The sequence below is a fragment of the Peromyscus californicus genome, unplaced genomic scaffold (genome assembly GCF_007827085.1).
Source record: "Peromyscus californicus insignis strain IS unplaced genomic scaffold, ASM782708v3 Scaffold_20__1_contigs__length_68692818, whole genome shotgun sequence".
Taxonomy (NCBI): domain Eukaryota; kingdom Metazoa; phylum Chordata; class Mammalia; order Rodentia; family Cricetidae; genus Peromyscus; species Peromyscus californicus.
Genome location: NW_026294503.1, coordinates 67,630,398 through 67,652,721, shown reverse-complemented (window position 1 = coordinate 67,652,721; position 22,324 = coordinate 67,630,398). Strand labels below are relative to the sequence as shown.

The window sequence follows — 22,324 nt, the reverse complement described above, 5'->3', positions numbered from 1 at the left end:
CTCTTTCTCTCTCTCTTGGTAGCACTGAGTTTGGTGGAAACACTCTAGCTGTCCAGTTGTTGAGGAAGAGATGATGTCGCTGAGCTCCCATGAGTGCTTGGCGTGTTCCATGGAGCGTAAGATGGGATCTCTGTTATCTCAGCGTCGTTACAAATGGAATAATTGGTCATAAAAATTATGCAGCCTGTTGGAAAAGAAATAACACACGTGCTCATTATAGATTCCTGAGATAGCTTCTCCTTACTAAAATTTTATGTTTCTTCCATATACCAGCCATCACCAACATACACCCTGAACCTCCAAGTACCCCAAATTGGGACACCCTTAGAAAAAAAAGCCTAAGAAAGAATACAGGCCAAGGCCACAGGCTCATCACAAGTTTTACTCGACTGAAGCAACTCAATGTGACCTAAAAGTGAGTTCAGAAAAACGCCTACTTTTTCTCTCACCAGGAACTGCATGCATACCGTCTGAGCCAGACAGGTAGGGTTCCTCCACACTCCCTCCTCATCAGCCTCTGCTGGCACTCACATGAAGTAGACACAGAAAGGGGCACCTCTGCTGGCCTGCAGGGAGCCCTCAGCCAGGTGGGGAAAGCAAACATGTCGAGGGCCCAAGGACACCAAGTGCTCCAGCAGTGGTTGTAGAGTCAGCACTGGGATGACATATGAGAGTAAGACATCCTGGTGATGGATCGCACAACCAATCCCGTGCTAGCCCTAGATACGACACCCAGGACCAGGACCAGATAACAGCATGTGGTAAAATTCAAAGGGTTGCTCCGAAGGGCAGTAACTTTGGACATGACAAGAGACATGCGTGGGGTCTTTTGCTCAGACTGCAATATGTCAGGTCTCTGCTCTAGAGACCTCTCTTAGAACAAAAACACACCACTCCACCAACAGAGCCACAGACCCAGGGGACTAGTAAAACAAAGCAAAGACTCAAAGTAGTCTTTCCCATGAGTCTGGGCAAAGAGACATTTTATGTACACTATTTCCCCACACAACACACCAGCAGCCCTCTCCAGGTTGTCCCCAAACTACCTTGTTCTTCTGTATAACTCCCCCACATGTTAAAATAAAAATAAATAAATAAATAAATAAATAAATAAATAAATAAATAAATAAATAAAACTAAATAAGTAGATCTCGAGTCCTGGCATCCTTTTTTGAAGATGACAGAGGAGAGCCAGGCAGGAGCCTAAGAGTTCAAACTCCCACCACTAGCCTTTGCCTCAACGGGACACGGCTCTCTAATACCTGAGACTAGAGGAAGATGCCCGACTCCTACGGATCCCCAGAAAGAGAAAGAACAAAAAAAAAAAAAAATCAGGAAGGCTGGCTATGAGCCAAGAAGACTCAGACTGGCTCCAGGTTTTCCCAGCTGTGGACTCAACTTCTTGGAGTGAGAGCAAAGAGTGAGACGAGATGATTGCTATGTGAAGAACAGGTTTGACTCCCACACCCTGTCTCCACTCTCTGTGCCCCTCCTTGCTCCCTTTCAGTGGAGTGAGGAAGGAGAGAATTACTCGGGCTCCCCAGCCTTTCCCAGCTGCAGTCAGCCCTCCTACAAAGGATGAATCAGCACCAGCCGTGGAGACAGAAACCAGTCCCTTATTCTGAGAGCGAAGCCCTGCTGGAGGGATGGATCTGCTTTGTGACAAGTGCCTTAATTCTGGGAAGACATCATCAGCTAACCTCCAAGTGAATCTTAGGGACCTGTACCCCTCTCTGCTTCAGTAGGAGGCAGACAGTTGGGGATGCAACCTTCTCCCTAATGCAAGCCTCCTGCCTTGCAGGAGAATACAGACTCCTGAGCTTCCCACCATCCCAGAATCAACTTTCAGCTTTCTAGGCAATTCTCTCAGAACCCCAATGAATTCAAGGCATACAAAATACTCCTCTTTTCCTCCTCAACAATGTCCTTACCATTTGAATCTAGTCTAGAGGTGTTAATTTTTAGCTATAAACACCTGCAAAATAAATTACTTATTACCCTCTTATGGCAGCGATTCTTAGACCTTAACCTGTACACTATAATCTGGAGGTCTTGTTAAAAGGACGATTATTATTCAGTAAGTTGGGGTGGAGCCTGAGACTCTGCACTTGTGACAAGCTCCGAGTGGTACTAAAGTTGCCAGAACCCAGACCACAGTTTGAGCAATAAGGATCTAGAAAAGAGGACACTGAACTGAGGGTGCCTCTTGTCTGAAAAGGAAATAAGATAAAGAAAAACAAGAGCTGCTTGACAGCAATCTAACTAAATCCATGTGTATTCTGGGAGACAGCAAGGTCATACCATAGTAGCTGGGGTATTCGGGGACACCAGCGAGGGCAATCTTAAAGCAGGACAAGTTTGGAATGAGATATGAAGGTGAGGACCAACTGGACGGAGGAGAAAGTGAGGAGGGCCACACTTGAGGATAAGATGGAGAAAGATGACCCACATGAAGGCTAGGACTCAGAATCGCCTCACCCAGAGGAACTCTGAACCAAGAAGTGACAGAATGAGGCTACAGAGGCCAGTGAAGAGGATTCTGGGATTTATCAGAACTAGAGTTTCTGTGGTCAGGATGATGCTAAGAAGCTGAGTGAGACAGTAAAGGAAGGATGCCAAGATGGCAGCTGAGGGAGCTGGGAGTTAGTGTTTATTAAGTACAGACTTCCAGCTGGGGAAGATGAGAACATTCTGGGGATGGCTGTGAATGCACTTGATGTCACTGAACTGCACACCTAAATGCTGGTTAAAATGGCATGTTTCACAGTGTGTCTGTCTTACCACAAAAATATTATCGTAAAGGCAGGAGCCATTGAAAAACGGCACCGCCGTATAAAAGGGCTAAAATCCAAGCCCATTTTAATGCCGAGGACATGGTTTTTAAAGGTGAGCCTCTTGAGGCAAAAATAAACCCTGGAGCCTCCTCTTAATCCCTGGTGATGTTGTTCATCCTCTTAAGGATGGGGGGACATTATAAATTGGTTTCTGTTGTGCCTTTGAGCCCCACCAGTACATACTGAGTCATTAGCCCAGCTCTGCAAATACCAAGCATGAGTCTCCTCACTCAGCAGACTGTACATGAAAGAACTGGCCGGCGACAGAGAAAAGCAAGCTCTTAAAATGCCAGGCTCCAAGTCCTTGGGAACATGGCTTCCATAAGGACATTCAGGAGACCCAGGGTTGAGCTGAAATAGTAAAAATAAATAAATAAACTGTGAAAAGAACTTACTGACCACCAAAGCTGGAAACATACTCAAGAATAAAATAGTAAACCCTAAGAAGGCAAAGAAGATGGGCCTCGGTTCTATTCTGAGTTGGAGTGAGGCATACAAACACAGAGAAAAGGGGGTGGAGAATGAGAAGATGCATGATTGGGAAGAGAAAGGAGTGAACACAATGGAAAGCCTGGGGCTGGATATGTAGCTCAGTTAATAGAACACTTGCCCAGCATGCATAAAGCCCTGGGCTCAGTCCCTAACACCATATCAAACTGTTTGTGGTGGCAAACACCTGTAATGTCAGCACTGAGGAGGTGGAGTAGGAGGATCAGAAGTTCAAGGTCATCCTTTACTATGAAGCAAGTTTGAGGCTGGCCTGAAATTGAAAAAAAAAAATGTATAGCAATGTGATGTATAAAAGTTTCTACCAAGCCCAGGCTACAAAGAAATGGTCTTGCTTTAAAGGATGAGCCCCAAACTAGATATCTGGAAGAAATCCCTGACAATGTTACAAAGCACTCAGAAAGAGTTTGGGAAAGCAAAGACTTTAGGCAGTCAGGAGGCAGATATAGGACAGAGGGAACTCTGGACAGTCAGCCGGCTGTTCTGACACCCATTGTGTGGATACATCAGATGGAGGAAGCAGGAGTGAGACCCTGATGCAGTCCAGCCATCAGGGTTTGCTCAGCCAGCCAGGACTCCAGACTGCCAGGAGGAGGCTAGCCTTTCATCCTTGGATCCGAGAATGTTCCTGGTCCTTGGGCAGCATCTGCCTACTCTCTGCCTCCACCCTCTGTAGCTAATGGAGTGAATCCAGACAGCTGCTCTCAAGTTGTTACTAGGAATAGGGCTTGATGACATTTTCTGACTCAGGGAGCCTTGTTAGACTTAATTTCAATTGGAAATCCATCATCCTGGATCAAGCACCACTACCGCTCTCCCATGTAATCCCCAGGCTCCTCCCGGATCATCACGGCAATGCCTCAGACTCTAAGGATGATGCTCTGTAATGGAGGAGGTTGTCCTGTGGCTTGTATTTTCATACCTAGGTAGGTAAAAGATCCTTTCTCTTACCTCAATCTATTATCACAGTGAAGGCCATTTGTTTGTGCCAAGAAGAATGTGTAAAGGGACATGGATCCATTGGCTATTGCAATCAATAAATCACTTTATGTGTATAACAGATGAGGTGAGACTAAAGATTGAGGCAACTCAGAATTACCTAAAATTATCTTTTGAACTTTTCTGTTCATAGCAGAAAATCTCTTCTTCATTTTTAATATTATATATATATACATATATTTGTATATATATATATATACACATACATACATACATATATTTGTATATAAGTGGATGAGCACACTCATGCCATGGAGTGCATGTGGAGGTTAGAAGAAAACTTGTACGAGTCAGTTCTCTCCACCATGTGAGTCAAGGAATTGAACTCCATCAGAATTGGCTACCAGCACGTTTACCCACTGAGACATCTTGCCATCCCTGTCCATCACTTCTAAAGTGAAAAACTGAGAGGGGAGTCTTATCTAACATTCTCAACATTTTTATATGACCATTACGCCAATGATTTCAATCGCTCTTCACAAGCAACCCAAAAAATGGGGAAAGTGGCCATTAAAAGCAGGCTTATTTTCTAAGAAAGAAAGAAAGGGGTCTTGTGAGCAAACTAAGCCCAATGAATGACTTTGACTAAGGTTAGACACTGAGAAGAACCTAACTGTAGGCAGGGATTATAGAACACTAACTTATTACAGTTGAGAGGCTTCGGAGAAAGGTCAAGGGGTTTCATGAGTCATATTGTGTAAGAATTGCTCTGCGACTTTCATGCTTCCACTATAAGACCCTCCGCTTCTTCAAAGGGCCGAGTCTTGAACTGAGAGCTAACCAGGGGGTCTGGCATTAAATGGGTGCTCAATGAATGTATTATGAAAGAAAGGAGAAGGTAGGAAGAATAGGAGGGATAGCAAGGAATAGGTAGGAGAAATAGTAGGGAAATACGCAAAGGCTGAGAAGAAACTGGAAGACCCTAGAAAGGGCACAGAGGCTGCAGTCAGCAGGAGGAAGGACAGGCCCTGGGGAGGGGCCATCTAATGGACCCAGAACAGAGGCAGCGCCACAGAGAGGAAAGAATGCTGTTGGGAAATTTCTGTGTGAGAGGCACCGGCTTGGTCTCAGCCCTTGGTGCCGCTGGTCAGAAAAGGCAACTCCTCAGGGTCCTGTAAGTCAGGGGCTTCATCAAGTGCTGAGGCCACGGAGCAGAGAAGAGCTTAGCACAACACAGACAAAAAGGAGACAGATATTTGTTCAAAAAACATCCTGCAGCCAATCCCTGTGGACGGAGGAGCCAGCTTTGGCAGCTGCTCTGCTCTGAAGTCACTAGACAAGCCAGGCCGGTGGAAGGAATTTGGGGAGCACATAGGAGCCACTGTGCCTAAGACATGATCTCATTGTGCTAGGTATCTGGGTACCCACCTCAACTTGGAGCCAGTTACAAAGGGGACGGGACTAGGGTGAAAGTCAGGGTATTCCGGAACAGGAGGCAGGTTAAATCCTTCATGTTCTATATGGGTTTTGTTTGTCATCCAAGCATTGTAGCTGTCACAGGGAAAATAGGTAGAATTGGACAGCCAGGATTTTTATACTACCCCATTTTCATTTGTTGGATACTGTAGCTCTGGTAGCAATGGCTCCTTACTGGCCTTTCTAAGCACTTGCCATCTCAGCCTCTTCTGGCCTGACTTGGGACCCTATGCCCAACAACAAGCAGATAGTACAGAGCCCCTGGGAAGCCAGAGAGGAGTTGGGGGTACTTAGCTAGCATGCATGGAGCCCTAAGTTTGATTCCAAGTACTAATCAGGCACACACCTGTAAACCCAACTCGTGGGAGGTGGAAGCAAGAGGGTCAGAAGTTCAAGGTCATTCTCAGCTAAAGAGAGCATTCAAGTGAGCCTAGGCTATAAGAAATCCTGTTTCAGGGGGAGAAAAAAGGCTGGAGAGACTCCATATAAGGGTCAATTGTCCCTACGTCTTCAAAGGAAATTTTAAGGAAGGCCACTGAACCATGGAAACCCAAACTTGGTCTATCTGCCTCTACTTGGGTGAGGATGTCATAGGTGGAGGTACTTTCTGGAGCCAAGATAATCCCTCTGTAAGAAGGGTTTCTGGTTTCTGCTGCTGCAGTACACCCAAAAACCTCTTGAATATACAACCAAAGACATCAAAGGAGATAACTCAATTAACCTGGGAGCTTAGAGACTGTGGCCTGTTAAAGACCCCTACCCTCACCAACCTCCCCACTCAACCCCAATATTGATTGAGTTGAAGAGATGAAAAGGTAGTATTTCTCTATTATAGCTCCCCCTTCCACACTGTAGAAGTCAGGAGGCTAGAAACAAAGATTTCGGCTATCACCATGGAAACCGGCAGTTTCTATGGCTCCCCTGCAAACACGCTCCCCCATCAACTCTTTCCCTCCCAAATCTAAGTCATTTCAGCTCCTAAGATTTCCCTTTCTGACCAATCCAACCATCTATTCAGAACAAAAGACAGAAGAATAGCTAGGCTTGGCTTGGGGGTGTTTATGCCCCAGGGTTTCTTCCCAGATCACTGCATCACTGTTCTTCTTACACAGGTACATCTAGCCCCCACGACCCCACTTCACCATCAACCTCACCATCCCTCCAATCCTCTCTCCCTATATTCACCCACCTTCCCAGCCAGAACTCCTAGTCGGTTGGTACTCAAATGCAGATACTTTAGTTTAGAGATAACGCAGTTCAAACACCCCAAGCCCCCAGACCACCATCCTCTGAGTCCAGGTACCTGCATCCCATTTAGATCTGCTCTTCAGAACACCTGTGAACAGACCCACTGGTTCTCATTCCCCCCCAGCTATTCTCCATTCCTACTGGTCTCCAACTCACGGTTCCCCTCACCTAACCTTCCCCCATGTCCTCAGGCACCCATTTACCAAAAGGAGTCATAGAAAATGTCAGTAATTTTCTACATAGTCCCCTTTCATTCCTCAGTCTTAAATCAATTTCTGAACTGGATGCTTGACCACCTGGGTCCCTTGAGTGAACAGAGAGAAAAGGGACATCTTTCTAAGTGCTCTCTGCTCCTAATGTTGGTCCCATCCTGGTCCCCACTGGGGGCTGTGAGACTTAATTAGCCTTTCCTGATCATTCTGAGATTCTTGAGAAAGGCTCCAAAGACTGTTCTGTGCTGGGAGGGATTTTATCGGCGTCTTTTACAGCTTTGTTTGTTCTTCAATTTCTCTAGCTCGGACTCTTTAGCAGAGTCTCTCCAGTCATAAAACAACCTCAAAAGGACAAGCTGACACTGAGCTAGAACTACCTTGATGCCTGCTCCTCACCCCGCCCGTGATCAGGAAGGCGCCCTGAGTCCCTGTGCTCGCCCCTTCGACCTCCCCCACCCATCCACCCACCAAACACCCACCCCCAAACACGGCATTCTCCTGCCCCCACATCTGGGAAAATGGAAGCAGAAGATGACTCAGGGGGTCAGGGAGGATCAAGGCTTGTTTAGGGCTTTGAGATCTCTGGATGAAAAGTCAGAAGGGTGGGGAGTTATGAAAAAGACAAGGGAAGCGTCCGGGGCTCAGGAACAAATCACTGTCCACTCCACCCACCCACTTCCCAGACTGAGTCTCTTAAGTCTTTCACAAATGGGCGCAAAACAGATTTGCATTGAGGCGTGAGCCCTTCAAACTCACCCGAGCAAAACTGCCCAAACATTTGCGTCTTCTCAAAAGAGCTGAAAATCAAAATACAAACAGGCATCTAAAATGGCCTCCATCTGTTTCAGCTGGATGACCTAAAATTTTCCATGAAAACACAGCCTATTATTTTTTTTTCTGGTCAAAATCTGGGCTCCAGTAAGAGAGAGGAAGATTGCAGAGGACTGAACACAGTTTATGGGGAGTTATTTACTCTCCCACGTCAAGAACAAGACAAGTGAAGACCAGAAGCTATGAAAGGTGGTCTCTTATGTGCCCCCCCCCCCCCCCCCCCCCCCGGCTCTCTTTCTTGGTGCTTTCTCAATTACTTCGCCCATTTTCACAGCTGCAGTTGTTACATCTCTGTGGATGCATTCCGGATCTGTCCTTCTCCAAAGCATGACAAACCTTTCTAGGGCAAACTCTTCCAGCCCTTTGTACCAACTAATTCAAAAAATATAAAGCATATGTCCCAGGCTGGACATGGCAGCACACACCTTTAATCCCAGCACATCAGAGGCGAAAGCAGGTGGATCTCTTTGAGTTCAAGGTCAGCCAGTTCTTCTGAATAGTGAGTTCCAGATAAACCAGGGCTACACAGTGAAGCCTTGTCTAAACACACACACACACACACACACTAAACAGATGAACAAAAAAACCCACGTTCCCTTCAAGAACCAGGCTCCTAACTTGCTCTTTCCCTGCTACAGACAACCTCTTTTCCACAAATTGTCGATGCTGTGATTCACCTTCTATCTCCATCGTAACCGCACTCCCCACCCTAACCCCATCAGAGTCCACCACGATTACACTCTGCTCATGCTTTCACAGTGCTAGCACCTCCATCCAGTCATTTCCATCCCCATGCCATTGTTTCAGCTCAGTCTTTTGCATCTCTCATACAATGGCTCTATAAATGATCACCTGGCCCTTTGTCTCCTTTCCAAGCTATCAGCCCACAGCCTCCAGAAGAATCTCATTTGGACAGTTCTGGTTGTCATTTCAACCTCTCCAGTGGAGCCTAAGGTTCTATTTCTTGTTTCGTTTCATTTCGTGTGTGTGTGTGTGTGTGTGTGTGTGTGTGTGTGTGTGTGTGTGTTTCACACTGTAGCCCAAGCTGTAACTTCTTATTATAGAGCAGGCTGACATCGAACCTGCAACAATCCTCCTGCCTCTACCTCCCACAAGCTGGTATCTTAGGTGTACACCTCCACAAAGAATCTACATTTCTTTTTTAAAGAGAGAATCTCACTCTGCAGACCTGAGTGGCCTCAGATCTATAGCAATCCTCCTGCCTCAGCTTCTCAAGACTAAACATCTGCTTATCATATTTGACAGGCTGAAAAGTCAAAGGGGAATAGGTATCATTCATGACCCTAAAAAGTTCTGTGGAAAGTACAGAGTGTCTTGTGCTTACTTGAGTCCATAGTTATATCCTGTCCTAGTTAGTGTCTGTTGCTGTGATAAACACCAGGACCAAAAGCAACTTGGGAGGAGAGGGTTTATTCCACATCACAGTCCATCATGGAGGGAAGTCAGGGAAGGAGCTCAAGGCAGGAACCTGGAGGCTGGCACTGAAGCAGAGGCCATGGATGAATGCTGCTCACTGGCTTGCTCCCCATGGCTTGCTCAGCCTGCTTTCTTACCCTACCCAGGACCAATCTGCCTGGAAGCGGCACCACCCATATTGAGCTGGGCCTTCCCACAACAATCATCAACTAAAAAATTAAATTAAATTTAAAAAAATACCCCACAGACTTACCCACAGGCGAGTCTGACAGAGGCATTTTCTCCTTTGTGGCTCCCTCTTCCCAAACGACCCTAGCTTGTGTCAAGTTGACAAAAAAAAAAAAAAAAAAAAAAAAAACCAGCCCATATGTCGTTCCATTCACATAGAATGTTCTAGTCTTAATTTTTCCCTTAAAATTTTGTCCTTCCATGAGGTTTTCACCACCATCCCACCCTAATTCTCCCTCCTTTCTCGGAATTCCAATAGTGCTTGGGGACGGAGACCTGAGCAGCAGCAGACTGAGGATCCAGGAAAGCCCATCACGTCTACATTTATTCAAAAATGGGTCAAGGGTCATCCAACCCGGAAGGAAAGGAATCTGAAAGGCTCCTTTCCAGTTCCCTTTGTTCAGGGATAGATCCAGGGAAGGGTGTGAGAAACAGGCAAAAGAGGAGGAAAGAAGCCCGGAGTCCTTCCCCAGTGGCGTCGTCCTCGCCCAGGACGGCAGCCACCGGCAGCACGGAGGTCTGCCTGGGATGCAGGAGCTCCAACGGCGGCGGCAGCGGGCGAAGGGGAAAGGGAGGGATGAGTCAGCCCAGCTGAAAACAGAGGGTTTTGTTCAAAGGAGCAAAGTCTGTGATGCAAGCTCTGAAGAACAATGTGCTCCCTGTCTCCTCACCCCCTCCCCACCCAGGTGTCCTCCACCTCCCTCTTCCCCCCACACCCTAGACAGGTCATTGACCAGGTCTCTGGTCAGATTCAAGACAGAAGGAACTCCTGGGAGCCTCTGTTTTCCACCTCGCCATTTTCCACTGAACAACAACCTTCACCGTGACCCTGACCTTCCCTTTCTCAGGGGCCAGCAGAGACTCACTCACTATTATTCCTAGTGGCGAATCATGATTCCTGTGCATAAGCTTTAGAGCTCAGGCTTCACGCAGTGGCTCTACAATGGTCACTCCACTGGAGGCTAAGGAAGCCTGCTCCTATTGTGCCGCCAGCGCACGGACTTCTGCTGGGCACGTCCTTATCCATTTAGTTTTTCCCTTCTGTCCCTTCCAGTTTTTTAAAGCCCAGACCAGCAGTTTCCTCCTCCAGGAAGGCTTCCCTAATCAAGCCACTTTTCCAGGCCCTCGCGTATACTATAGGCCTCTCCAGCTTGCCGCCTCATTTGTATGCATTTCTCAAGCTCTGACTTGTGCAGCCGGCCGCCTTCTTACACCAAGGGCTCCTCCTCCCCCTCAATAATATTTTGAGTGTTTTATGTTTGGAATGAAACATAAAAAGAGTCTGAGTTACAGAATGATGAAAAATAGAGTGGATAAGTCAGGGGGGGAATAGGTGGGCAGTGACGGGAGAAGACCACAAAGACGGGATTGCGGAATGTGGCTTTGATAGAAGAGGCACCTGGACATAAGGGCACAGTCATAAGCTTTTCTTCCCTTGTCTGTCTGTACACACTGGGCTGGGTATCATACAGAGAAATTACACATAGTCTTCCTATACTTTAAAGTCTCATAATGTCATCACACTGATATAATAAATAAGAGACAAAGGAGCAAACAGGGGAAAATCAGATTATAGGTTGAGATATTAAATAATAATATCCCACAGAAGTCAGAAGTATTATTAAGAATGGAGACTAAGATAAGTGCAAAATGAGAGGGAAGGGTGGAACCTGACATATGAGGGTGGGGAGGGGTTAGCAACCAGGGACCAGATCTGAGCCCCGTCAGGATGAGACCCAGGAAGACACTGGTACTCCTCTACTCCAGAAAGCCATGCTTTAAACAAAGGAGCTTCTGGCATGCTTTGAACGACAGGAAAGAGATACCTTGTCGACAGCCGATGCCCTGCTTGAGAGAAAGCAAAAAGTAGAAGGGATTTTAGCACATGAGCCAGAGTCAATGACAGCAGTGCGTTCCTCCAGCCTCCAACTCTCACCCTAGGCTCACACAGCTCCCTGGAACAGCACTGTTCAAAGTCACATCTCCCACCCCGTGATCCTTCCTCTCCGTCCTAGAGGGCAGAACTTCAAACTCTGAACAACCACCTCCTTATGAAAACCCTTCACAATGGTGTCAGTGTGACTGTCAAAGAACACATGGATTTGACCTCACTTGGACTTCTATTCACTGGCTGCTCATACAACTTACACCTTGAATCAGAGGTAGACAGGGTGACCCCCAACTGGTGCTCCAGAACACTAAGGAATGATGGCTGGACAATTACTTAAGTGTCTTAATTTCAACAAAATGGGGTAAGTTTGATAGCATAAATGACTTCCTGCAATTGTAAACGGGAAGATATCAAGAATAAAATACACTAGCAATCATAGAATTGATCCATAGAGTCTCAGGCCAGCAACGACCTCCAAAATATCCTTTCCTTCATTCCAGCTTCTAAGAAAGCAAGGAAAGTAGTACTTACTATATCCCCACTATGTGTGAGTAGAAGCTAGTTACATGTACAGAGTCTCATTTATCTAAGCCATGCTCCAGCCCTCCCCTTTCAGGAGTATTGCTTATGCTTTCGTTTTTTTTTTAACACCGCAGAGAAGATAACTTACATGTTTTATATCATGTCTTCCTATATCCATTGTTAGGGGTTTTTTGTTTGTTTTTATTAAAGATACTACTTTATGGTGCAATTCAAGCCCCTGTTCAAAGTGCATTCCATAATCCTTGCCTTGCCCTTCTCCCCTCCTTCATGCTAGCACCCCTGCACACCTCTCATATACATTTTTCATGTCCAGATGTTCCTTCCTTTTCCATTCCAAAGGTAAATACCACTCCTCACACACACACACACACACACACACACTATACACACACACACACACACTATACACACACACCATACACACACACACCATACACACACACACCATACACACACACACACCCCATACACACACACTCATACACTTATACACACACACTCACACACACATACCCCATACACACACACTCACATACTTACACACACACACACACACACACACAGAGTAAAAGGTGGGTGGAAAAAAAGAGGATGGTAGTTAACACAGAGGCCTGAACCTGGAGAAACTAAGGAGGGCAGTAAGAGAGAGCTGCCGGCCCTCTGTCAAGGTGGCTTTGCCTGCAGCTTTTATTATGCATCGATTTTCTTATCCATCTTCTTTAGAGCCTCTTAGATCTTCAGGCTGCGGCTGTTTCTCCAAATTGTCATTCACTCCAAGCTCTCTAGCTCCTTGCAGCAGCAATGGGAGGGAGACTGGGGGTGGGAGGAAAGAAGGAGAGAGAAGGCAGTCAAGAGAGGTGAATGCAGGTTGCTAAGTAACCGTTGCCAAGGAGCCAGTACCAAGGAGCATCCCAAGCTGCCTGCTTATTCCAACCTCCCCCCTTCCACATCCTCCCCTCACTTAGGTTCTCTCAGGTCTATAAAGCAGCCTGATTCTATCACCTTCACCAGCTGCAAAAGCTTCTCCCCCAACTCTTCAGGTGGAGGCTGCAAATCCTCGAGCTTGTGAGATAGATTCCTAGGCCCAGTCTAGTTGTCATGGGCACCTGTGTGCAAACGTGTCAGTTAAAAAGAATGCCCCAAATTTATTTAATTAGAAAAAAAATACCCCACCTGAATTTTGCAGGATTTTTTTTGTTTAGTTTTTTGTTTGTTTGTTTAGGTTTTTTTGAACTAATATGCTCAGAAGTGAGCCGTGGAGACCAGACAGAATCCATCTCTCATCACCCTGAGACAATTCAAATATCCTTAGAAAAGCTTCACTATTTGGTCTGAAAGGTTGTGAAGTCCAAGAACACAAGCTATATCCTGCTCCAAGATCCATTCCAAGCTGAAGTGACATTTAGGTTCTCTAAAATTTGGGTAATTAATTAGGATCATGCACGACTGCCTTCTCGATTACTGTAGACTCCAGAAAGTACTGTGTGACATTTCATAACAAATTTAACTTATCCTTCCTGTTTAATTCAAATAAATATTAGAAGATCCTATCCCTTCAGGGTTGTCAAACAAGGATCAAGACAGAAAAAAAGAATTAGTTTGGGTAGGAAGAGTGCCCCTGAGCTAATCCAATCTAGAACTGAAATTTTGCCACAGACAATCCAGAAAGCATATACTGAGTCTTCTGCCAATAAATCCCCACAGTTATCACCTCTGTGTAGTGATCATGGGTTACCCTGAGATCTCACAAACCTCAGATTCTAAACTGACCAAGGACATTCACTTCACTAAACCCGTGGTTCCTATAAGCCACATAGTGCTCTCAACCTAGAAAAGGAGTCTTCGCTTTGCTTGAAAGGTTCCAGCCATCCTCCTAACCACTACTGAGAAAAACAGCTGTGCTCTCTGTTCTAGTGTGCCTTTCAGTGCTGTGCTAACACACACACATATATATATACATACACATATATATATACATACTTATATACACATATATATACACACATATACATATACACACATATACACATATATACACATACACACATATGTATATACACACACACACACACACACACACACATATATATATATAGGCAGACTGTGCTGGTGCATGCCTGCAATCCCAGCACTCTGGAGGTAGAGGCAGGTGGATCTCTGTGAGTTCAAGTCCAGCCTGGTCTATATAACTAGTTCCAGGACAGCTGGGGCTACACACAGAAACCCTGGTGAGAGAGAGAGAGAGAGAGAGAGAGAGAGAGAGAGAGAGAGAGAGAGAGAGAGAGAGAGATTTTCCCAAATAAACCTAAAGATGTCTGTCTATGCTCATGCTGAGAAAGCAGGAATAGAGCTTCACTTCTTCAAGCTTCAGTCTCTCTCTGTAGGAGAACAACACTCCGTTCCACAGACCTCCTGAAGAATTATAAAAGGTAGAGTAGTTGACCTGGAGTACTCAGTAAACAGCAGGTGCCAGCGTTTTCAGCATCATGGTTATCCTTGGTCTATTAGAACTGGGTAAAGAGGAACTTGGGAAATGGCTTAGCTGGTGTAGTGCTTTTCATACAATCATAAGGGTTTGAATTCAGATCTCCAGCACCTGAGTAAAATGGCGGGTGCACTGGTGTGCACCTGTAACACCAGCTCTGGGGAAGCAAAGATAGAAGGCTCCCTAGGGCTTGCTGGCCAGCCAATCCAGCAGAATTTGTGAGTTCCAGGTTCAGTGACGGATCCTCTCTCACATACGGCAGAGAGGTATTGTGAAGATACTCAAGGTCAGCTAACCTCTACACACATATGTTCTCGTTCTCTTTCTCTCTTTCTCTCTCTCTCTCTCTCTCTCTCTCTCTCTCTCTCTCTCTCTCTCTCTCTCTCTCAGACAAATGAAAATCAGGAAGCCACTCCCAAGAGAACTCCTTGTTTCTGTAGCCATTCAACTTCCAATTATCAATGAAGTGAAGCCAAGACACTAAGTCTCTGTCTAAGGAATAATGTGACCCCAGGAAGGTAACTTCCACTGAGGCTAGGAAAGAGCCAGAGTCCAGGCATTACTTTGTCCTGTCTACCTCCTTACAGATTATCCATTATATCATAATCCCAGAAAAAAAGAAAAAGGAGGAGGAGGAGGAGGAGGAGGAGGAGGAGGAGGAGGAGGAGGAGGAGAAGAAGAAGAAGAAGAAGAAGAAGAAGAAGAAGAAGAAGAAGAAGAAGAAGAAGAAGAAGGAGAAGAAGAAAGGATGGGCTTAAAAAGCCAAAACACTGCTCTATAAACCCAAGGAATTCCTTTTCCCCTGACCCCTTAACTTAACCATATCTAAGTCTCAGACACCTTCACCTCAGCATCTCAGACCACCCATGAAAGTCCTTCCTGAGCCTAACCACATGACTTTTGCTTTACCTAATTTATACTCTCTCACTCGTGTTGTCTCTAAAAGCCTTCCTTTGTACCTCTTCAAAATCATTGATAATGGCTGAAAAAGGAACGTAAGTGAGAATGAAAAGAGATAAGAAGAGCCTGGTAGATGGGGTGGGGGTTAGGCCGGCTTAGAGGACAAGCAGGTGAGGACAGGAGCATTTGTGGAGTAAGAATTACAAAACAAAATCAGCCAAAATTGGAGTGAATAAACTATATAGGACATTTTCTCCAATTCCTCAGAAAGAAATCAACGTGATGAGGAGAAGAAGGAAGAGCAGAGAGAGATGGCAGTGTGGACCAGCAGACCTACAGGAAAGCACAGCATGATGCTGCTCTGCTATTTGTGGGCCATCAAGATGTCCCTACCTGAGACACCCCACAGGGGTGGATACTCAAGGGTAGCTTGACAAGGTAAGCCTATAAGATGTGGCATAGAGAATTAGGGAAGGTGCTGGAGAAATGGATCAGCAACTAAAGAGCACTTACTGCTCTTTTAGAAGACTGGAATCTGTTCCCAGCATCAACATGGCAGTTCACAACCCTCTGTAACTCCAGTTCTAGGGGATCTGACACCCTCTTCTGACCTCCTCAGGCACTGTGTGCACACAGTGCACTTACATACGTGCAGGCAAAACATCTGTGCAAATGAAATGAAAACAAATAGATCTTTTTAAAAAAATAAGGAAGTTACTAGTGCCCCTGCCATTTGGAAATGGTTGGGAAAGGATAAGGTACGAAAAGGCAGTCAGCACAGACAGTGAGTTTTCCTAAATTCTCCCCCTGTCCAAGGAACCCAAAAGGAGTAATTTCTCTCTAGTGCCTATCCTCTCTTCCTCCTCCTCCTTCCATCTTCTCAACGTAAGCCCTTGAGAAAGTTTGCCATATTCACCACACTAATGCCAACCCTGGCACCAGAACTTGCCCTGGCCTATCCCATCTGCCTGGAAAGAGAACCAGAACATTGAGGATAGACCCAGAACTGACTTCCACCTAAGGAACAATGATGTTAGTGCATCTCAGAAGCGCCTAGGTCTGTCCCTGCTGAACCTGGACTTCTTGGACTTGACAGTCAGCTGGACCATTCTCCTGCCTATGTATGGTCTTACTTTGTTTTTTGATTTCCCTTTCAAGCAATGTTATTTTTACTTTTTATTTCTTTTTATTTGTTATTCAGTGTGTGTGTGTGTGTGTGTGTGTGTGTGTGTGTGTGTGTGTGTGTGTAGGTGTAGGTGTGAGAACTTGTGAGCATGCTTGCAGAGAGGCAAAAAGGAGGATGTCAGATATCCTGCTCTGTCACTTTCCACCTTATTCTTTTGAGACAGGATCTCTTCCTGAACCTTGAGTCGGGCTGCACAGCAACCCTCCCATCTCTATGTCCACAGATAGCAAGGCAGCGTCTGTATTGGGAAACAGGCGTGCACATGGCCACACCCAGCTTGTTACATGGGCTCTGGCATCCAACCTCAGGTCCTCACGCTTGCACAGCAAGTGCTGTGGTCCACTGAGCCGTCGCTTGAACCTCGGCAATGTTACTTTCTATTGTACGCTAATTAACATGCACCCACAGCATGAAGCTCCTTAAGAAGGTTCAAAGCCAGCTTCAGGCCCTAATCTCAGCTTCCAGCCCAGTGCAGACACAAGGAATGCAACTGCTCCTGCATGCTTCTGCTTTTAGTTGCAATGTGTGGCTCAGCTTAGACAAGAATTCGTCTGTCTGACTTTAAAGGTTTGATAAGCACCACTCAGGTGCTAGTCCATCTCTGGCCATCAGATGTCTTTCCTGTGTATGCCCCTATTGAAACAATTATTGTTCTATCTTCTACAACAAACACCTCTTCAAAACTAGACATGTGGGTCCTTCATGTCTGGACTGTGGTATAAAGAGATAGGGTTTCTGTTAAGCAGAAGAACAGCCTCTTTCCTTATTAAGGTCAACTCTTGCAGAGAAGCTGGTCCCAATGGAGTGAGATGGATAAGGAGAAGTGAGGACTATGGCATCAATTAGGCAGATTTGCATTAACTGAAATAACACGCACTCAGTGATACAAAGTGTCCACATCCTCTGTGAGAAGAGGAACCATTAACCTGAGCTAAAAACCAAAGTGGGTTACCTCAGTGGGAAGCAAGGGTTAAGGATGGTATCTGTCCTCTGGAAGAGACATGAGCTAATGCTACCAACACCTGTACTAAGAGGGTACAAGCAGGACAGTCGTCAGGGGTAAGCCCCAAGAATGGAAAAACATGAAGCTGCTGGGAAACGGGCAGATTAAATGCTTCTCACAATCCTGGGTGTCTCTAACTACAGCAGAGATCTAGGAATGTCCAGGGGGGGTCGCTAAAGTCATGCAGGAGACATCTTTCCCCCTCTAAAGCCTGAAGGCCCCACCCCGCACCCTGAAGAAGTACAGAACCCAGAACCTACTGAGCTGAGAATGGAGGAAAAAGGGGAGTCTCTGTGAAAGCAATCTGCCTCTCTGCCTATCTCCGTCTCACCTCTCCCCTGCTTCTCACATCCAGGGGCATTATTCCAGAGGCCTCTACCTTGATCTGTCTCCAAGTCTCTAGCAAGATCAAAGCTCTTAACACCTGTTTTGCTTGCTAACTGCTAGGCTAAAGAAGAGGAGGCAGGGTCCATCCTGAGGCAAGGGGAGGGCCCTGACTTCCACCCTTCTTCCCAAAGCCGAAAACAGTTTGGGAGGCTGGACAAAGGAAGGCGCCAAACCAGGGTTGAGTTGGCAAACGCCCCCTGGTGGAGAGGCTGTTAGTCTCCTACTATTGATCTCACATTGTTATCCGAGTTACAAATGGAATTAACTCATAACCACAGTAGGATAAATATATTACAGTGACCAGAAAAATCTCTCCCCCACCTCCTTAAGACAGCTTCCTATTACTCTCTGGTACAAGATTTATCTATTGTGGTCAGATATGTGTCACAATTTGTAATTATTTGGTTGCTTGTTCCCTGGTTTATTTTCTATCTCCCATTATAAAAAAAACATATTTGAATAAAAGGAAAAGCCAATGATTAATAAAATATAATGGAACAAACCTACCATGGGATAAAAATTCCTGTTATCCTGTCCAGATGTTATTAGCAGAGTCACAACACCCCTACCTGCCTCCACACCTGCCTTTCCCTACAACTAACTGTACACCACTCAGTAAACTTAATAATTCTCCAGCTCTGTGTAAGCACTATGTAGAGAACATAAAAATAAACAAGGGCCTGGGCTCCAGCTCAGAGAAGAGTGCTTGCCCAGCACACATAGATTCCCAGAACTGCTAAAATAAATAAACAGCCCAGGTATAGCAAGACTGCCGCAGACAAGGACTTCAGGAATTCAAAGGGCTGAGCTTGAGCAAGGCAGCCATGATGATAAGGTTCCAGGAGGCTGAATAGGACGTTCCAGGGGAGACACAGTTACAGGAAAGAGCTCTTGATTCGGAGGCATCCTCTGACATTGAACTTTCCTTGAAATGCAAACCCCATAAGGCTCAAGCTAACGCTGCAAGAATATGTGTGGGGCTTTGGAGAGCGGGGACAAGGACAAAGACCCAAGTCTAGGCTCTTGTCCCTACCTCATTTCTGGAATATGCAGGGTTCAGACAGGGCAGGGTGCCCATTAAGTCCCATCTACTTGTCTCTCCTCCCCCCCCCACTGAGTTCTTTATTAACAATGAAATGATTTCTTAATCTCATTACTGAGAAACGTGCCAAGCACAGAAAAGCATATGCGACACAAATTAAGTTGGGTAATTTGCATACCTGAGCAAAGAGTTAAAACCCCTCCTCCTTCCTTCTCCAGAGTCAATTTTCCTTGATCTTCTGACATCCTATGTCAATAAATATCTATATTTCCTCATGCCCAGGACAGAAGATGCTGTTAAATGTCAAATGTAAAGTAAAGTTTGTCATAAAAATCCCTCATAAAAAAAAAAAAAAAATCTCCCAACTACCTCCACTGGAAGATGGAGGGGAGGGTCCTCTGTTGGGTCTGCCTTCTGATAAAGTCTGGGTCACCCAGCACCCTGCTTCCAGGGAGCATCTCAGATGACCTTTTTGTAAAGTTCCTAGGGAAGCGCACTGACATTCAGCTCCTCTACCACCTTGCAGATGCCCAGGCTGGATTTTTTTTTTTTTTTTTTTTTAATGAAACAAACCAATGTTTAAACAACATTCTCAGTCTCAAGTCTAGATGTCTTAATTAATGGATTTTTGAGTTCTCCTTTTCTGGAATAACCAAAATACAGCCTCCCACGTGGAAGGGGCGCAGGGAAGGAAATGAGTGGTTTCTTTGAGCACCTTCGCAAGGGCCCCAGGAGAGCGAGCGGTGGGCAGACAAGGGCGACTGTGTAGTGGGCTAGCAACGGAAGGACAAGAGAGCACTGCCTCTCGGCTGCTGTTTCTCTTTCTCCGCAGACCTCCTCTGATTATAGCAGATTTATAGGGGCCCCAAAGCAGCCCAGCATCTTAGCCATAAACTTCCCAGAAAGAAAACTCATTGAGGTTCCCTCGAGAGGGGATGAAAAATAAATATCAGGGTTTGGTACAAACACATCAGCCAAGACCAGAGGTGGAAGGGAGCCAGTTCCCTATAGCTGGTTTAGCTCACTCAGGATTTGTACACACACCATACACAGAAAGTCTAGCAAACACACTCTTGTTTATAGACCTACTGAAATAAACACACCCAACTCCTGGGTACATATTTCCAGTCAAATGCAAACATGCATGCCCACACTACGTTCATACATACATGACTTCCAGTGTGTAGCTTTATCCCCGACCCTTCCCCCTTCCTAGGTTACTGACTACAGGGTGGGGCACAGTGAAGGGGAATGAGAGAATGTCTGAGTAAAAGCTTGCATGTGCCACTGTATCTCTGACTACATACCAAAAAACAAACAAAAAAAAATTTCATTATTCACTATTTGGAATGGCACACGGTCTTTTAATACACCAGTGCTCTTTGGTGATCGACTATGTGGTGCCGAGAGGCTCCTCTGTGCGGGTTTTTTTTTAGCTCGGAGGCCAGCAGCATGAGCTTTGCTCACATGGAGTACATGCGATGGCTTCCATCCTTGCTTCGCACAAATTACCTACACTCTCAGAGCCGCAGTCTCAACCTCTGTAAAGAATCGGTAACTCCACTTACCTCACAGAACAGTTGCACTGGTTCATACTCATTATGCAAAGCATTTAGAATGACATATAAGGCAGGGTATTCAGTGAACCACAGCGATTACTATCATCATTGTAGCAGGCATGAGCGATGTGAAGAAGTCACGTGCAGAAGAGCTGGTTTTTTCTCTTAGGCATTCCAAAAACCTCATGAGACTAAGCAGACACATGGAGAGCAAAAGAATGTGGAAATCCAAGAACTTATTTGAACCCAAAATACAATTTAGTCTCTTTAAATACAAGTCCTGTTCTTAAATTTTAAGCCAATTTTTCCACACATTGATTTGATTATTTTCCTTTCATTGTGGCGTCCGCATGCCCTTGTCACCTTAAAACACCATACCTCTGAGAGTAGACTGGAGAGTTCTCAAGGCAGGAAAGGTTTTTGTTTTGTTTTGTTTTGTTTGGAGATGGGATGTTACTACCTACCCCATCCTGGCCTCAAACTTGTGATTCTTCTGTCCCAGCCTCCAAATGCTGGGATTGCATGACCCAACATGCCCGAGGTCAAAGAAAGCGTTGTTGTTTTTTAATTCTTTTATGTTGTATGTATCTGCACGTGCTGGTATATGTGCACACACACACATGTGAAGACCAGAGGTCAACACCCCAGTGTCTCCCTCAGTCACTCTCCACCTCACGTTTTGAGATAAGGTCTCTCACTGAACCTGGAGCTCACTGACCGGACTAGACCAGCAGGCCAGCAAGCTCCAGGGATCTTCCTGTCTCCAGTACCCCAGCACTACAGTTACACGTGCACACTGCTATGCTGGGCTTCTGATGTGTGTTCTGTTCTTGAAACCCAAACTCAGGTCCTTGGGACTGTCCTGTGCAGCAAATGCCTTACTCACTCTGCCTTCTTCCCAGCCCCAAAGGGAGACGTTGATAATTCGCTTTGTGCATCTCCATTCCAGGGGCCCCTCTGAGGCCTTCCAACCAAACTAGTGCACCCACAACATGCTTGGCCAGCTGGAGTTTTCACCTTCCCACTGTCCTTAACTGTCCCCATTAACCCAGAAAAAATAGTCTTTGTGTTTATCTCAACACATTTCCCTCTAATATTGACCTTCTTTGTCATCCACTCTTACTGTAAACAAAGTATATAAGATTCTCAGAAGCTTAAGAAAATTCTCAAATGCCCACCTGGAAACACGTCCCCATCAACTGTGCCTCCAGGTCTCTGGAATTCCATGCCTTGTATATTTCACTTGTCATTATCCCATTAAAAATCATCACAAGGACTTTTTAAAAGCATTAATTTGGCCCCTGCCACTGTATAACCCTTTAACCAAGCAGTCATCTGGTCTCTCCTTAAAGCCTTTGAAAGTTGAAAATATTCAAGTTCCCATTACGGATAGTTAAAAACTCCTACCTCCATCCCTCCACCCCCATAGCCGCCTCAATTAGTATCATTACTATCATCAAATTGTCACTCACTCGATTAAGGGACAGTACAACCCTCAGGCGGGGGCATGACTGATATGACCTCCCTAGTCCCTTTCAGTCCATCCATACGAAACAAGGGAAACAAAATTGGCCGCAGTCCCAAACTATGCAATACCTGCCCCAGGGAGGCCCCTG

General features: G+C 45.7%; 3 long non-coding RNA genes across 4 annotated transcripts in view; all 3 read right to left on the bottom strand.

Moving 5' to 3' along the window:
• The window catches only part of LOC128117179 (uncharacterized), a 109,548-nt gene extending 99,723 nt beyond the window's left edge, over positions 1–9,825 (bottom strand). Inside the window, exon 1 of one of the 2 annotated variants that reach the window (XR_008220726.1) lies at positions 9,738–9,825. This is a non-coding gene — a long non-coding RNA (uncharacterized LOC128117179). Of the gene's footprint in view, positions 1–8,472; positions 8,588–9,737 lie in introns of those variants that run through there. The other variant, XR_008220727.1, reaches the window with a different exon arrangement.
• Positions 8–8,121, bottom strand: LOC128117180 (uncharacterized). The gene is made up of 2 exons (XR_008220728.1): positions 7,973–8,121; positions 8–184 (listed from the first exon to the last, which is right to left on the bottom strand). It is a non-coding gene; the product is annotated as an uncharacterized LOC128117180 (long non-coding RNA).
• A 1,364-nt stretch (positions 9,826–11,189) lies between the features above and the next one.
• Positions 11,190–20,892, bottom strand: LOC128116372 (uncharacterized). Its single transcript, XR_008220436.1, has 3 exons — positions 20,718–20,892; positions 19,328–19,442; positions 11,190–12,959 (listed from the first exon to the last, which is right to left on the bottom strand). It is a non-coding gene; the product is annotated as an uncharacterized LOC128116372 (long non-coding RNA).
• Positions 20,893–22,324: the final 1,432 nt, after the last annotated feature.